Genomic DNA, 19,494 nt, shown 5'->3' on the forward strand with positions numbered 1-19,494 from the left:
TGGGAGTCTTTTTTCTGGTGGAGTGGGTGGATGGGGGGTCTGACCAGGGGTCCCTCATTCTCCCCCCCCCCCACCACTTCACGTAAGGCAGCATGGAGCACAGCATATGGAACACAAAAGAATTCCTTTTGCCGAGACGAATGGCGAAATTGGAAGTCTCTCTCTCCACCCTCCTCGAGGCAAAATGCCTTCGTGCTGGAGAAGATCCGTTGGTGTGTGCCATACTGCCTCCTATTACGGAAAAGAAGACGAGAGAGGAGAGCATTCGGGGTTAAATGATACTTCCTTGGAATGCACGAGTGCTAACTGAAACACGTCATCAGACGAGGCGTGCTCGGGCGATGCTAAATTATTCCTAAAATGAAACTTATCCCGCTCACAAAAGCGGCCCTTGAACTGACGCTCGCAGTTTTCAAATTGGCATGAAGTTCATTGCACTGATTCTATCCAACATGGGGACTTAGGCCGGCGCTTCAAAAATGATCCGATTTAAGAATTCGTGGTCTCAAAACGTGCGAATTGGTGGGAAAAAATTGCAAAAAATTTCCAGGTTCGTGCGGCTTGGAAAACTACGAGACAACAATTTACTATAAACACTGAGAATAAATTAATAGTTAAAACCCATCGCTTTGTCGCGGACGTATTGAAAACCAATAAAAAGTGCCTGAAGTGGCAGTATTAGTACGTTGAGCTCCAGCGGGACTGAATGGGGACTAGTCCCCAAAAGGACTCCCTTGAGGAGGCGTGTCCATCCCGTGGAAGCTTTTTATGTTGTCGCTTCAGGAGCTTTTTTATGAGGCTATCATAATACCCGCAGCTCGGCGATGAGTGAGGAGCGATCCATTTATTGTCAATGTATCCAATAGAGTGTTTTCATTTTCCAAGAGTAGCATTGGAAATTCATGAATTTTATAGACTATCGTCGTGAGTATTAATTTCCTTTAACAGCCTTGACAATCCGTGAGAGGCGCACGAGTGTTACCCATTTGTAAGATGAGTAGGGGAGCGCGGTTTGTATTTTTTTTAATCTGTGATACCGCAGATTTTAAAATTTTTTGCGGTTAGTGTTTATGATAGCTTCGATTTAAGAATTACTTATGACTTACAAAGGGTCAAATTGATTAATTTTAGAATAATGTTTACTTTTTCGGCATACTATGTTTATTTTTTTCATATGTATAAAATTTTAAAATGAACGGACACGAACACGGGAGTGGCACGAATTTCGAAAATATTTGTCTTTGCATGAAAATGTTTAAAGTTACGTTTCAATGGATTTCCAAGCCTAGATCAATGTTATAGCATACTCCTAATCAAACTCTTAAAAAAGTTTAGCGATTCTTAGCTACAACTCTCACAACCTCCCTGGATACGCCTATTCACACAACAACATAGGTTTAAATAATCTATTTACTAATCAATATTGGAAATATTTATTTGTGCATTGAGCCTCATCACGATAGCGATGCATAATATAATGGATGAAAGTTCTGAAGAATTGCTCACTTTTTTGCTCACTGAAGAATTGCTCACAAGGCTTTGGTTATCGCAGGAAAATTGGCACATAAATAATGGAACAATTTATCGGAACTAACATCTGAAGTATGCTTTTCTATGTTAATGTGGCTCGATCAGTGACAGCAGAACAGAAACCAAAGGTGGAGGGATTCGAAATTTAGTGCTACAGAAGAATGATGAAGTTCAAATGAATCAATCGAGTGATGGGTAAGTCCTTCGGAGAGCGAGAAAGATGAAGAGATATATGGTAACTTTAAGAAGATGGAAGAACTAAATCGCAGTGAAGCATGATGTCCTGGTGAATACAATCTCGGGATAAGAGTTTAATAAGCTAAACAGAAAAGACTTCCGATGAATGTATGGAGCCAGTGGCGGATCCATGATAGGGACAAAGGGGGTGCTAAGTTGGGTTAAATATTCCAGCAGTAGTGGGGGCCGGAAAAATAACTATTCTATCTAGAGTAAATTGGATAACCAAGGAGGGGCTTATAGCCCCCTTAGATCTGCCACTATATGGAGCAGGCAGTAATGGATATGAAAAAAATACCTAGGTGTGGAAAGATTAGCTAATTGGGGAACCGCGATAAATAAATCTTAAGGTTGTTGACCTGTGATGATGTTCATGGTGTCACTAAAGCCTCTAGTTCTGAGGTCTAGATATATATTCTGAAGAAGTCTTTAGCCTGTAGGCAGCGATTCTTCCGGGTTTCCTTCCGCGTTTATCCATTTTTCTGGATAATGTTTTGCCAACGTTCCAGTTGGCTTCCTCAGGTCCACTTCAGTGGCGAAACATTTTCCAGTAAAATGGAAAAACGCGGAAGAAAACCCGTAAGAATCGCTGCCTACCGTCATAATCTCTACGGAAGCCAACTTGGGAAGTCTTTAGCCTGGTCTTTTACTAACTTCAAATTCTAGCATTTTTTTGGTCGAATTAGAGTGGTCTTTACCTAGGCTACGGCTGCGATCTTGTCGCGGTGGAAAGTCTTGCTAATTTCTATGATCTCTAGCACTGCACTGGCGGGAGTAATTCTCACCGGTAGGGGTAACCATACCAGATAGGTCAAAGGGTTCGAGCTAGGTAGCTCACGTAATGTTGTCACGTAAAAAATACCGTTGGAGTCCAAGTGGGAAACCCTACCAACTATCTCTTCCCTGAAAATATTGATTACGATGAAATGAGTTGGAAACTCATCGAACGGGACTCGGCCCTTAAGGGAGCGAGGTCAGCAAGGTCCTCGAGGTCGCCATCATGCGAAACCCTTATAGAGATTCATCATCAGCGGCAGCACTCCAGAAAGAAGACAATAAGAACAGAAGTATGGAAAAAATAAGGCAGCAGAGGAAGGCGAGGACGATGATTAGGGCGGGAAAGCTAGAAAATGTCAAAAGGGAAATATAGAGAGGGATGATAGATATCTGACAGTTATGCGTAGTGAGGTGGAACTATGGACAACTGGATTGATGGGTATAGGGATATATATATTGATAGGAAGGAAAGCCAACGAGAGGTAGCTTCGGTATTAACTGGGAAGATGGGTACTTATGTATAGTATGAAACGGAGTCCAAGTTGATAGAGGAGAAAGGCCGGGGTAATTGCAAAATCGGGTCATCCATACTACGCACATTTTACCAACTTGAGGTGAACAAGAACGTTAGATAGAAACTCCGTTTTCCGCACAGCTCCCAAATCGGTCTTGACCGTCGCTGTCTGTATTCCGCACATTACCCCAACCCAACTTTCCTGACCGAGAGCGTCCAAATTTCGCTTATTGAATCTATGTCAAAAGCAATATGTCGTCCCTCGGATCGGATACAGTTAAATATGTCCCGTACCTATTGGGATAAATACTTTGATTTGTTCTGAAAATCAGTCGTTTGATAGCTTTTCGAGGGAAATATATAGACGTAACTGTCCACACCAACACCTAAAATTAAATTTTATTTTCAAGTTTTAGTGAATTTTTCATCAGTAGAACAGTAATACTACAAAAACATAACTTTGCACTATGCCGTGCACATAGCATGAATGTCCAACGTAGGCGATGCCCGGGCAAGACGCATATGGGAAAGTGTAGACAAAAAGGTACAAATATATGATCAGCAGAACTTTCTTCATTATTAATCTGTACTTTTTTCACAGACTTTGGACTGAACTATTAAATTAAATGAGAACTCAAACGGTAACTTCTCCTAAAATCAATAAATTAAAAACGTACCAATTATCCGTTTTTTCCGTAGAAATCCGGGCAAAACGGATACGCCGTTTGGGCAAAAAGGATAACTTGAAAAATTAAAAAGTTTTTCTTAACAATCATTTAGGAAGCAGCTGCCTATTTCTGTATATGATGTGCAGTTTTCGTGTGCCCATGCTTGGAACTTGCTGCTCTTTATCGGCTCAATGTATTTTTCAGTACACACCAAGCAAAAGAAATCTGATAATTATGGCATTTTTATCCTTAGATTTCTCTGTCTTATTGCAACTGCTTGGTCCTGAAAATTCTGTTATCTTTTTCTATTGGTTTTTTAATGATATTTTAAGCCTGCTCAACTCTAACAGAAGTGAACATCAATATCTCTGATTGTTGCCATTTGTACTTACGGTTTGTCTTGGGAGCGATCATAGCTGGTATGTGTTTGATTTGCACAGGTATGAATATCGCTGAAGGTGCAAGAGTTGACCGTCCCTCTGTTTGCTCTAAAGATAATTGAGCAAAAAATATGTAAAGACCTTTGTAAAAATCGTAAGAAAATAGCAAGCGACTGCATTGCCGAAGCAAATAATAGTGGATGGTGGACCCTTTCTGCACTGCTCACCACTCGGAGTTTCCTCTTGCTTTTGATAGATATAACTATTGAAAGTGTTAGCAGTGCTGCTCTTGGCACATGTTTATCCATGTTTTATATAGTTGTCATATATAAGTTGTATATCACCGCCCAAACAAGTACCTACCTATCCGTTTTGTCCATATCCATCTTGCCCGAAGCCACAATATTAGAAAGATACATTAAAATTTCAGATATCTTTGACGGTCAAAGAAAGACCACAATCACAAATTAAACTTAAAAAACGTGCCATAGAACAAATATAAAGAGTGATTAATCACTAGACAATAGTCCAAAAAATACGTATAAACCTTAGCGAAAATCGTAAAGAAGACAGAAGAAACTTTCTTATTCACTTAAACGACAAACTCGCGTTTGTATTGTTTCGTTTTCACTGTTATGGCGTCGCCAAACCGATCAGCTGACTCGGCCAACGCGTATCATGACGCCATCTATTAGTGAGTTTTGAAAAAGCCGCTTATTCTTCTTACCCGCGCAAAGATACTCCAGCGGCTTCCAGCCTAATTCGCTCAACACCTGGGTAACGCTGTCGGTACGCCCGTAGCGGTTTTTGACAAACCGCGCAGCCTTCCTTTGTATTTTATTCAGTTCGCCGATTAAGTCTTTCTGTACTGGATCCCATACGCTCGCTGCATATTCAAGGTGCGGTCGGACGAATGCGAAATAGCACCCTTCTTTTACTTTCACATCCGAAAATCTTGCCACGATACGCTTGACGAATCCTAATTTCTTCAGGGCTATGCCGCAAATATTCCTTATATGTGTCCCCCACGATATGTTCATTTGTGGAATACAGACGTACGGATTAGTGGGTCTCTTTTCGATCCTTTTTGACAATCATAAAACAATAATAATATATAATAATAAATTTATTACTCCAAAATTTCTAAAATTTACAACCTTTGCAACGAAAATGAAGGAGCTTTAGGTAGCTTCAGTGGTTAACACCAGTGTGGAAGCTATCATCCGTATTTTGAAATATAATGGCAGTCACAAAAATTTTTCATTTTTTATGCTATAAATATGAAAGTTAATATGCCTCGTGGCAAAAAAATCTTGTGAAGTAAATGTAATCATTATAAGAGAAAAAATGAGGGCATACATGAAAATACAGAAGTATGACTGTTTCAGATAAAAAAATATGACGCGCGGAATATAGATGCGACCCGCAAAATGCTCGTGTAAACCTTAACTTATCTGGCAGAATATTTTAATTATAAACCAGAGTGGATTGCTCGATTGTTTTACTGCTTTTAATTGTTTCCACCACAGCATCCGACCAGCACACCCTTAATCTACATATACATACGGCCAGAGCTCCGCTCCTGAGAATATCAAAGACTCGCCTTACACGAAATGTCACTCAGCGGCCAGAGCTCCGAAAAAGAGAGAGAATGGGGTGTTTTAAAAAATGAGCGAGAGTGGATTTCTGGGGGGAGGAGAGGGGTCACATTTCCATCAAGTCGTCTTTATTCAGCCATAGTGGGAGTGTGGCCTGATTTTGTGAGGAGGTAGTGGGGTTGGTGTACGGTTGAGAATGAATGGGATAAAAAGAAGGAGAAGAAAAGAATGAAGTGAGGTGATGTCTTTGAGCATGCATTCATATATATATATCGTGCTAGTGTTTGAATGCGAACGCGCTTAAGTGGCGCGGGTGGAAGAGGTATTAGGCACTCTGTTGCGATGGCAACGGTGGTGGGGAAACAGCAGCCGAAAGGTATACTCCGTGTGAGTAACGAAGAAAGGGATAGAAAGAGAGAGGTCCATTTTAGGGAGAGAGAAAGAGTGGGATGAATCGTGATTGAAAAGAATAATGAATTCCGCACCCACTCCGCTAATGGCATTGTTGCGGGCGCATTGTTGCGGGTGCCGGGAGCGGCAATAATGGTACCCATTGTCTGCGCGGTGGCACCCTCACGGAATATACGAATATATGTATATTAGGTTAGGGAGAGGTGAGGAAAAAACATTCCACCATCGCCATTTGGGGCCAAATTCAAAACAATCCGCTGTGAGGGGTGAGATACTTTTTCTTCCGAAAGACGGCGTTATATTCTTTATAAAAATGACGAAATATTGAGGAGAGGAGAAAAATAATGCAAAAAAAGGAAGGCGGGCAAGCGAAAATGGCTCAAATATTTAATGATTGATGGGTGCGTGCCGTGGGTCGAACAATAAGAAGGGAACGAGCTTTTTAAAAAGGAAAAGATCTTGAAGGAGCTTTTTTAAAAGGCACTCACAGGCTCCCCCACTTCGGCACTGATTACCCTTGATTATCCTGTGGACCACAACAAGCTCATTATGACGCCATGTGCGATGAACAATGAACGAAAAAAAAATCGTCTCGTGAACGAAGGAAATCAAGTGCGCGCTCTTACATTAATGTGTGTATTAAAACTTCGATATAGCAATCCTCTGTGAAACAAAACAGCAAAACAAAATATGACCTCAACAGTCATCCCATGTACTACATTCATTTTCCCTCCCTGTACAGCTAGGCAACAAAAATTTATGCAAAGAAAAATTAGTTTTTGGCATACGGAGGATTTTGCATTTCTTTAAAACAGAACAGGCGTTGAGATTCAGTAATTGATATTCCAATCCTTGATACTTCAAAGGAGTCAACATTTTTTACTGGATGCAGCATTATCTGGACGAACATAGAAGTTAATCGTAATTTCTGATGATGATACAGTCCAGTGAAATATTTTGACTCATTTTAATAAATATTTATCAGTGAAGCAGTGAAATTATCCTTACTTCATCTTTACAATGGATCGCAGCTATGTATCAGCTTTCATCATTCCAATGTTTGCCATTCCCTTACATGGTGCATGATGTATATCACCAATAAGTGGCTGAAGAAATAATACCAGTTTCATTTTTGTTAACTTCAATTTTCTGAAGTGCATAAAAAATACGCATTTCAATGATAACTACCCATTTGAATGTATACCATTCTTGGAAGGGGAATTTTGTAAAAATGACTCGCCTTTTTTGATGGTTGTTGTGTCACTTAACGTATTGCTCAAATAATATCTGGATAATACAAATCACCATATGCCATAGTCACAGTACAAGACATGATGTCATGGGCAAAGATTGATCAAAATATTTTAATTTACAATTTCTGAATCATCTTCAGATGTCAAGATTTATCTTCTTAAATTGAAAATAACACCTACTGAGATAGTTTCTAAGTATTTATGATTCGTCCAATAATGATTTTAATTCCGTCACAGTTCGTTAATCTCTGCGTGGAAACTAAGAAAGGAGGACGAGAGAAGATAAAAGGCATTCGAGATGTGGGTATGGAGAAGAATGGATAAAGAGAAATGGACAGAAAGGAGGAGAAACGACGAAAAGCTGGATATGGTTGGCGAGGAGAGGCAGCATTTAGATAAGATACGGAGGAGACAGAAGGTATGGATGGAGGGAGTACTTAGCGGGGAGTGGATGCTGAAAACGGTGATCGAAGGTAGAATGTTAGGTAAACGAGGGAGGGGAAGGAAGAAAATAGGATTTTTAGATAGATTGAAAGGGAGTATGCCTTACAGTGAATTGAAGAATGCAGTGCTGGAAGGAAAGGGAGGCTCACAGACTACTTCTTTAGTACTCCATGGAAATCTACATTAATCGGTAGAATACTTAAATAATAATAATTTGTTGTTTACTTTGCCTGTGGCAGCCGCTAAGGGTAAACGTGTGTGTTTATGAGCTCGGCGATTTCCGATTCATTTTTCATTGCTTGTTAGTGAATTTTTGGCCAAAAAAATACTGTAACGATTCCCCAACCTCCATATTTGCTAGACATGGCTCCGTGTGACTTTTTCCTACCCATAAATAAGTGGCCTTAAACATTTTGTTTTATTTAAACATAGTTTTACAAGCATGGATGACAAGAAATTGGCCGGCCTCGATGGCGGTGGGGTGAAGTCCTGCCAATCCGTAGGTCGTGGGTTTGAATCCCGCCTGGGTAAGTGATCCCTAACCAGAGCATGCATGTTTGTGTTGCCCTTTGTTAATGTTGAAACCCCGTTGTGAAGGCCACAACGTACTGTTTACGGGGAAGTGGGAAATAAATAAATAAAAGAAATCACTGACAGAGCTAAACGCTCTACCAAAGATCGAGTATGAAAAGTGTTGCGAGGGCTGAAATAAGTGATGGCACAAGTGCAAAATTTCCGTTATTTTATGGACACACCGCGCAACTACACGAAAGATGATGAAATTGGTGATCGAGGCACTTTGAGCAGAAGACGCTCGATACCGAGTGAAACTGTGGCTATCATACCTGTATGGCGCGGTGGGAACCAGAGATATGGCCAACCTTTGATAGTTGTTGATGTTCGCATGCTCCAGAGTAGCCTGTGTTTTCTTTCCTGGCGAGGGCGAAAGATCAAATGTCATCTACATCTGGGTCCGGCACAGACATGTTGAAAAGAGAGGTCATTGTGATATTATCCTCCTGCTTGAAGGGCAGTTTCTGCTCCCCATATTTCACGCAGTGCCCGAGTTATAATAAATACTTGAATAGGAGCTGCTGGCCAAACAGGGGTGGCTCTTTTTTGGAGTTTAGTGTTTGGAAGGGGGTGGGGCGACAATGGCTCCATTAGCCGGGAACACATTCGCTACCCCTTGCTCCATATCCCTCCTCGCCCCCCCTCCAAACCTCGACCTCCTGCTGCTGTTGCGGCCGTCGCTATTCATTTGCCCCCTTCACTCACATCTCGTCACAGGGAGACCGAAACAGAAAAAGCTAGCGGAACAGCTGTCCGGGCAACAATTGTCATAGTCGCGCTTGGCCGATTTTTTAGCTGCGAATAAAGTAGGTACTCTTTGCACATGACTGTAAAATATTCCTTCCATTTGGACATTCAGCATGATGAAATCAGAATGGAAAATTCCTCTGGGGCATCGTAGTAAACCACTAGTAGAAAAGTCGGAGTTTGTAATACTGACATCATTAGAGTTTATTTCTACTTAAAGACGGAAATTTTAACGTAGAGGAAGGGAAACAGATTATCAGAACCTGCATTCGGAGTGTGCTTCTATAGAAGAGTGAGGCATAGACAATGACAGCCGCGGAGACATGGGCGTACCCCGAGAGGGGCAGTAGGGGGCAGCTGCCCCTCCCCCCCTAGAAGCAAAAATCTCTAAATTCTTTAAGGAAAATCAGACTGGATTGAATCGAAAGTTTTCAACAATTTTTCTTTAAAATTAGGTTAAGGCATATAACTAAAATGTTTTTTAAGCAAATAATTTTAAAAACTAACTTAGCGCTGTTAGAATTGTCTTAAAATGTTTGTTTCATTCACCTTTTCCATTCTCAGATGTAAAATTTTACAGCTTGAACGACCATGGCTTGCACCCACCCTTGCCCCCCAGTTTTGATCCTGGGTACGCTCTTGCGTGGAGAAATCAATTGTAGAGGCCTTCGAAATGTTGTGTTACATAAGAATGATGAGGATCAAATGGGTCAACCGAGTAAGAAATGAGGAAGTCCTAAGAAGAGTAGGAGAGAAGAGAGGCCTCATGAAAATCTTAACGAGAATACAGACCAAAGCACTGCAGGAAAAAGTGATTTTGTACGCAGTCTCGCGCGGTCGCGATACGCATTCACGGGTGCAAAGTTAAATACGCCAAAGGATGAAGTTCGCCATGCAATAATATTTGACTTAGCCGGGGAATAGCGAACTTCATCCTTTGGCGTATTTAACTTTGCACCCGTGCGCGTGACTACGTACAAGGTCACTTGTTCCTGTAGTGCTTTGAAATTCGTCATCGCCGACCAGCGACAAAATAGAGGTTTTTCTCTCCCACAGTGGCTATAGTAAGCACGACCAATCGCCACATGTGCCACAGTGTGGACTGGTCGGTAAATCCTATCCTGAAGTTCGCTCTGAGAAAATGGCTTGGTGGTGGACTGGTTAACACACCTGACCGGCAATCGGGAGATCCGGGTTCGAATCCCGGCAAAGTGAAACATTTTTTCATGGCGAACTTCATCGTTTAGTGTATTTAATACAAAGCAACCTGATGGGCCACATCGTGAGAAATAATGGCCTGATGAAGAAAATAGTCGAGGGACAAGTAGATGGCAAGAACGGAAAAGGAAGACCTCCAATGAAATAAATGGAACAGTTAATGAGGGATGTGAAAGGGAAGAAATACGTAGGTCTGAAAAGATTAGCTTATCGGAGACTTGAGTTGAGAGCTGCGTCAAACCAATCTTAGGATTGTTGACCAATGGTGATAGAGAGTATCGGACCGTTATTGCGTATGAAATTATTGAATTTATAGTTTAATAGGAAGTCCATTTCTGTTACCTGACTTTTCTACTTCGAGATTTGATATAATTCTCAAAGGATTAAAGGTATTCATATTTTTTCTCTGCAGATAGCGACTTTGTAAATTTAAAGAATGTATATTGAGTTTATCACCGACCACTAGATTATTTGTTTTTACTTTAATGCATTTCCGGTAAAAATTATCAAACAATCTTCAGCCAACTTTTGGCTCCTATATTTAAGCACCATTATGACTACACATTAAGATATGGTATCAAGTCTTGGCTATGTATAATAAGTGAAGGTATTTGACCATCCTATCATCTACAGAATACGAATTTATGATAGCGCATTTTAGTCATGATGAACTACATATAATAAGAGTTATTTTTGCCAGCGCTTTTCTTACGTTAATACTCTAAATACGTCTTCGCTAAATGCGGAGTGGTATCTTTATTACAGCGTTGGTTAGAAGTGCACTTGGGTCACCAGCGCCGTCAAATGGGGAGAAATGCCGCCCCGGCGCATTCGACCCTCGAATTAATGACAGCCACCTTCTTGGGCAATTGTTTTCCCTTCAGGTGGTGCGTCAAGTACCATTCGGGACCGTCCACAGTGCGCATGCGCGACAGCTGCACCTCGCATTCACGACGTCGTTTTATTCGCGTCTTGCGTCTTTATTTTTACGAGCGCAGCCGTTTGCATTTTTAATTCCGCATTGTGTTCGCGTCGGCGGCCTCTCTTTACAAAAAGCCTTCCCCCTCATCAAAAAAAAGAAGTTCAGCTTGTTGGAAGCGCACGGCGTGCTTCAGTTTTTAAGACGCGCGTGCGCGCACTCGCTCTGCGCACCACCACCATTGTCTTCTGTGGCGCTGCTCACGCTTTAATGGCGAATACCGAAGAGCGTATACTATGCACACAGCCAGATGGCATGTATTCACTTTGAGTGGGCTACGGAGTAAGAAGAAAAAGGCGGAGTTCGTTTTACGGTCGTCTTTTTAAGAGGTCGATGGGATTTTAAGTGAATCTAACGACCGAGAATTCGGTTCGCTTTTACGCGTCTTCCTATGAGAGGGTCATGCCATGAAGTAAAGGGGCAGTTAAGTAACGATTAAGGTGAAGCAGGACCATATGGAAAGGGTCCAAGTGAATATTTACGTTTTCCTGCAACTAGGAATTAATGGATGGATACTATGGTCAGAGCCCGCGATACTGCGGGAAGAATTAAACCACGAAACTTTACGAATCCAGATCTGGGGTTAGAAAGATGTTTCATGGGCTCGGTGATTAGGGGAATTAATGGCTTCACGGATCATTCCTCGCGGTATTTTCTTCACAAGTGTCCTATCTGCTTGCAAGAGTCAGCTCCTGTTCCACTTACTTTAGGGTGCACTTCACGCCCTGCCGGACTCAATGCTCTTAACCGCTGTTACACTCTCTACTTCTCTTCCGCTTAATCTTTTGCGGCAGTGGCGCCAATGTATCAGAGTGGCAGAAATGTTAACTATAAAAGGTTGATAAGCTAATTCCGACAGCGACAATGATGGAAAAAATTAGTCGTATCTTTTTGGCAAATGGCACTGGCAATCTGGCATTTGGAATGAAATAACCTAAAAATGTGGTCAAATATTATTTAAATTTTGTTAACTAAAAAGATTTGGCAATCTTTGAAAATGGAAACGTCAAAATTGAAGTTGGCGACCGTTAAGAATGTGACTGTACAAGTTTTCATATATGGTGCATTATTCACACATTTTTTACGATTTCTTGGTTCGCTCCGGGTCAATGTGAAGTAGAGATCATCATTTCAAGAGGATCCGTTGACCTATGATGAATTTTTGCTGTAATTATTACATAGGCATCTGCTTTTAAGTTATTTCTTCTTGTATCCTCGGGTTAACTTGGTTATTGGGTTGTTCTGAAGATTGACAATAAAAACTATTACGCACGTCGCATACGGTAAAAACACATAGTAAGACACACGAATTATTTTGTAGTAAATATGGTAAAATTGATTTTCTGGAACATTTTTAAAGATCTTAACCCTATCCTACCCTTCCTATCAATGTTCATCACTTCTTAATTGAAAAAAATTATAAAAGGGACTTTAATTACAATGCATTTCATCCTCGTCAACCTAAAGTATGAATATAAAAGTTACATTTATTCATTGTAGCTATAGAGGAAGTATTTTCAGAGCCATTTCATACTAGCGTCATGTTAGAATTGACTTAGGATATCAGTATTGACTACGGATTCCTTGACTTGTGCATTAGTCGACTGCATCTTTAAATACCTTGCCGCTGAATTACTAACTGATAAGAGGCAAAACTAATTTTTTATATTCCCTATACTGTTCAAAGATGAAAGTCGCTTAGGGCCGGGTGAATTTTCATACGAAGAAAATCTCGAAGCAAATACAAAAATGACAATTTCTTTTGGAGTCCCTACCCAAGCAACATCATATAACATCAGTGAAGAGTTCTCGGTTCTTGCACCGGGTAAGGTATTCCATATTTTCTTCCAACGTATCCAAAAGCAACTCGCTCAACAATTTCAGGGATACCGGAATTCGTTGAATTGGATTGCTGAATTCCTGCAGACGATGGGCGAGTTGCTTGCCGAAACGTTGAAAGGAGATATGGAGGACCTTACCCGGTGCAGAACCCGAGATGTATTCACTGCTCTTGATCACGGGGAAAGAACCAGACATTATATCAACATTTAACATTTTTATATCTAAAATATGCCAATTTCATAACACCATTTTTTACTTTTTGCGTCCGTATGCCTTAATTTACATAAAATGATATAACCAAGATATAATATGTATATCACTACGGATATTAAAATATACTAACACTAAAAATAATAAATAATTTATGTCAATAAAATGGCTGGGTGTTACATTTGATACCATTATAATTATGAAAAAGCTGTAATTATCATAAATACAATCTGCTGGAGTAAAAGTAGGTGGCCAAACATTATCCAGATAATATTTTTCATAGCAGTGGTATCAGACCTGTTTTAATGAATTGATGGGAAATCGACTTCTTGCCTTGTTCATTTATGCAGCACAAACCACATACCCCTACTTTAGATCACAATTATGTAAATGGTAGGTAAACATCACTTTGATAATTAAGAAATGTCACATTTTTTACTCGTAATTGATGTCAGCAGTGATACAAATTCGATTAAGAACAATATGTACTAAATGATATCAAAATGGTATCATAATGCTACGTGGTTATCGTCAGGCTTTTTTCCAGGCGACCTAAAAGATTCAATGCTGCCATATCTTTTCTTAGGATCCCGAGTTTCCTTGCAATGAAATCGATCTTTTATCTCCACTCCTGCGTGTTGAAAGTCTACCCGCATCCAGCTCCTTAGGCACTTTCCGCTCTCGTTAACACAAAGCGAAGCATATCTATTTTCATTTTTTTCGAATTACGTCCCCATCCATTTCTTCCGTGCCCAATGACTGAACCGTCCTAAGATTTATAGCGGCAACCCTTCATGCTTTCCTACGACTACCAACTCCATATTTTTTCACAGGAAAATACAGTAAGGGTTTTATCCATTATACACATAAGACAAAAGGGACGATATCATGTTTCTCTCAACACTAAACAAATCAGTGACAAAATATAAGCACAAATTCAAATTTTCAGGCTCTATTTTTCAGAATATTTTGTCTATTTCGAGCTTATTTCATGCTTTTCCACACATTTACACCTATGCTGTAGAATTAATTACGTATTTTACTTGTTAATGGCATAATCTAGTGCTGTGGAGTAATTACCTGCTACTAAATGTAAATTTGAAAGCAAACTAAAGTTTAAAAAATAAAAATACATGTTTTTTAAAGGAACTAAATATTAAAACACTCGAATAAAACGAGCTCGTTTAAAAGAGTTAGTACTTAGCATTGAGATTCAAACCCATCAGATAAGATGAAATATAGACATAAGAGTAAAACGATACTTCAATTACTTAATGCCTTAACTTATGGTCAAAATGGCAATATAAGGTTCACCCATAGATATGAAAATACTATGTTCGAAATTTCCAAATGAAACGGAAAATGTTTTGTCTCAATAGGTGAGTGGCGGAAGATGTTAGGTAAAAATTACTTTGATGATTAATAAATGTCACATTTTTAACTACTAAGTGATGTCAGCAAATATATACATATGTTTGACTAGCGAGTGGAAATAATAGATATCAAATGATATCAAAAAGATATCATAATGCTATTTGGTTATCGTTGGGCGTTTTCCTGGCGACCTAAAAGATTCAATTCGTTCACAAAAAAAAGAAAAGTTGTGAGCGGAATGTTTTGAATATAATAACCCACTTCAAATATAATGCAGTACTTATTGTTAGGGGGAAGAGGTATTCATATAACTAAATCCCGTGTGACACTTTCCAATTGATTGGCCTATAAATCGGTGCGCAATATTGTTTAAAAATATTGGGCGTTACGTATGACAGGTATCAATATTTACACCAATATTGGCCATAATAGTTTTCTTATGTCACGCTAGAGAACGCCATTGTATTTCGATGATTTTACGCTGCATAAGCATTCATGTTACTTGTACGCTTCAGTCAATAGTGAAAAAACGTATTTCGTCCACGTTTTAGAAAATTGAAGTGAATTCATGGAAAAAAACAATGTTTCATCACTGTTAAACCTAATTTTTTCAAACAGCTTCTTGTTTTGGCCACTAGGGGCAACAAAACTGACTTCTGATTGGAGATTTGCCGCGAGAAAATAGAACCTGATCTAAATTTTAAATTGGGCGAGACATTGTGCCCGATATAGTGAAAAAGATATTGCACTAGAAATAGGGTAGTTTCCTTCATCAAAGAAAGCGAAAGGCATTGATTGCGATTCGTTACCCACCATTAGTGTATTCATAATATACAAATTATTTGGTTTTTGAAATACCGGTTTAGACGAACGGCAAGGGTCAAATTTTATCCTCATTTGAAAAAGGCCAGATTGGCGCCCATGCGATTCCACTCCACGTGACGTCACAGGGACCTAGTTTCTACACGAGAGGATAGGAGTTATATATCGTCTGAGGTTACCAATGCATGCATGAGGCACAGAGCTCAGGGAAACATGTCTTAATAATCACCTATTAAAACTGGCTTAGGTCGGAAAGTTTTCTTCGTTTTAAGCCAAGCGCTACCAGCCTGCAAGGTACTCAGCTACCCGCTAGCATCCTGCGTCCTATCAGCGCTCAGAGCCTCGATCAAGGTCACCTCACAAGGCGGGAGGGGGAACCAGGAATACGTCGCACGGACTTTTTCTCATCATTCCTACTTACGCGTCGCGTTTTCGCGCGCTTGAAAATTTTCACTTTTCATTTAATCGCGAAAAATAGATATCGTCATTTAAAAATTTTAAAGCGTGAAATACGTACTCCAGGAGTAATAATCTTTCGATTTAGGCAATAAAAATATAATAGGAAACCACCCTATTGGTGTGTGTAAGTTGGACTACATTCCAATATTCAATGAATATGCCAATAAATTGGGAAGTTTCATGCGAGCTAATCCGTTCGGTACAATATCTCTCGTATTTCGGGTCAATAGAAACTGTATAGTGTGCATAAACCAAATATTTTAAATAGTTAAGTTAGGAACAACATGAAATATCCATCGGTATCACCGAGTCTCTAAGCCTTCGCGTCGTGGAGTCGGGACGTGAAGCGCGATCAAAAATTTCGTTCATTTTTGCAGCTGCAAACTTTTTTCCAAGATTTTTGCTTTATACTCTTAAGGTATCTTAAATTAATACTCTCAGCAAAAATTGGAGAACTATTATTTCTTAAACTAAAGATAATGTCTACTTTATGTCAGGTTTTGCCATAAAAATGGAGTCGCCATTTTGCGACATTATACCACATCGATATTAATCAAAATTTTAAAAATAGTGGAAAATGTAGATAAAGTACCATACTACTGGTATATAATGTTTTTTACTTCATTAAAATCCTTCCAAAACTCTACGAGCAGCTTAACTTCTACTTTTTTCGAGAAAAATGAGAGGGCGTGTTTTTGGAAATTTGGTCGTGTTTGGTCCTCTGTATGTTAGCAACGGATGAGATCTATAAAAATGAGATATTATTTCATGATTATCAATTATTTTTGAGCATATACGTCAAGTTTCAAGTCTCTACCTCAAAAAACGCTATTTTGGACTTTTGTCCGGCTTTTTCCGATTTCGGACCACTGTGCAGCTTTGAGAACGCGTTGAAAACCGGCGACGATAAGAACTGAACAGAGAAAACTATGAGAAATAATACGCAACAGTCTCACAATTTTTTTTATCCATTACTTTTACCTAACGAAATCACCGAGCTCATAAAAGCGCATCTAACCTAGCGGCTGCCACTGACAAATTAAACAATGAATATTTTGGTAACAAAAAAATTTAAAAAAATATATTATGGTAATCAGTCTCTCCAAGCCCGTGAAATTTAAAAAAAATCCGTTATTTTCTGAACAAACATAGTAAGTATTTTTGTTTATTTATGACCAAGTCGTGGGCACGCGAGTATCCTGCTGCATTCGTCGTCTTCCACGCCTTCACTTGTAAACACTTACACAACTCGTAAATCCTTGTTTTTACTCATAGCAGACTTACCATAGGTCTTCGTTACACCTTATTTGCTGATGATTCTTTGCATTGCAGTTATTCTTCAATCCATTCCTTCAAAAACAAATGAAAATCGCCGAGCGCATAAAAAACGTCTAATCTAGGTGGCATAATACCGCTGAAAATTTGATCTTACTGCAGGGGCATGTACACCAATATAATAAGAGAATGCTTTGACGGTTACACACTCCAAACTCACGAGATTTAAAAATCCCTTTCATTTTCTTAACACAGTACGTATGTTTGTTTCTCTATGACCGTGTCCAGTGCATGTGGGTATAATGCTACATGCTGGCGATTGGTAACACCTATTATATTATTATGCACGATAGTTGTACAATATTCCTCAGACAAGTCCTACGCATCAATCATTAAGCTAATTAAGTCGATGGTATTTAATTTTTTCGTATCTTGATGGGGAGCTGCCCATGGATTGGACGGATAATTAATAGAGAATCGGAAAGAAGAGTCATATGCTTGTGAAAGTAGTAAAATGAATTATGAGTAGTTTTGGTACATTGCATGAGAAATGAGTACTTCCTGACAGCAGAGCTGAAGTAACATTAAAGATGAGGAAGAAAATGATGCTGCAAAAAAAGACAATAGACAAATGACAATCGAAAAGTGATAGCCCTCGACCGAATGGACAAATGAGGGAACCTCCCTAGCTGCAATACCACCATTCTTCTCTTGAAAGTTTGAATGAGCCACAAGTATTCTGAGATAAAATTCTTTTAAGATTCCCATGAAAAAAATATGTAACTTTTAAGTTTTAGCGGACGCCGGTTTCTCCCGAGTTTGACGGCACAAGTGGTGCCATCTTTTACCTTCTATGAGAACTACGTAAGTCCGATGTTAAGTGTTTTTTTTATTCCTTTGTTGACCTTTGTTTTATTTATTTATTTTTTTAACTCGCAAATAAAAGGTTGCGAAGGTTGATAAATCGAAATGAGAAATAAAAAATGGTTTATTTTGATCAGCATGCAAGGTTTTGTCCGTTCCCTTCGTCCACTTAAATTCCACGAAGATTCAAGATCCATTAAAATCGCTGATATAATGTTTAATGGATTATTTAATCTACTGGGTATGCTATCATCCACTGCGCATGTATTAATGGGTTTACAAAACTCGCAACTTGCGTCGCTGACGGCTTACCGCTCCGAATTGCTCGGGGTATAAGTAACAAGGGCAGTTAATCGATATTTATCGCCGTGAAGAAATGATCAGAGAAATTCATAGCTTTTCAACCCTATTCCTTGCGAATGTAAATTTACCACGTTGCAAATATTGAGAATGAATGAATCGCTCTGAACTGGTCACTATGCTGCGAACATATTTGAAAACCGATTAAAATGCAACATAAATTAAGTTTCCTCTGGACGGAGCGGGGATGACACGTAGTATCTTCGGTAAAAGCATTCAAAATAGCTTTATAGTTTATTTTCCAATTCCGATAGAAATCAAAGGAGAAAATATTAGACATCAGCCTTTGAATGTCCTCATTCTGTTGAGCAACGTCTCGAAAGGTACATTGTACCTGCGCAGAAATTAACTTTTTTCGTTACTGCTACCTACTGTCGGAGTCAAAATGATGTGCCATTTTATTAATCTACATTAATGTTTGCTACTTGTTGTGGAAGATGAATGTTTTAGACGCAGTAGTTTTCCCTATGTTGAGTTACAAAGTTCATGAAGTTGACAAAACGGCTAATTTTATGGGGCACGGAGTCATTTATTCCACTCGCGTGTATACAATTTTGAATTTTTCATAAAACAAAAGATAAATCAGAATTGAGAATAAAATGTACTTTAAAATCACGTATTATTCATTATTGTGGCATGCACTGAAGTCTAGATATAAATTTGCAAAGTAAAGCGGCGCATCATTTTGACTCCCACAGTAATTCAAGGGAGCCTTTTATCAAGGGATTAGTTATGTTGGCTTCCGTACAAGGTGGTGAACATGAAGATACAGGTACTCTATTCCGGGATTCACTCCGGGTATACAATGGAGCAACGTAGTGTACAGCCTGGGAAACCTATATTTTATTTTTATCAAGGCTCGTCCGAAATTTTATCGGCAAATTCCATATCACTTGGAATTAGTATCCACGGTATATAATAGATAAAACTACCTCAGTTAAAATTCGAAACAAAAGCGC

This window comes from Ischnura elegans, chromosome 9, assembly GCF_921293095.1.
Source record: "Ischnura elegans chromosome 9, ioIscEleg1.1, whole genome shotgun sequence".
In the NCBI taxonomy this organism is placed as follows: domain Eukaryota; kingdom Metazoa; phylum Arthropoda; class Insecta; order Odonata; family Coenagrionidae; genus Ischnura; species Ischnura elegans.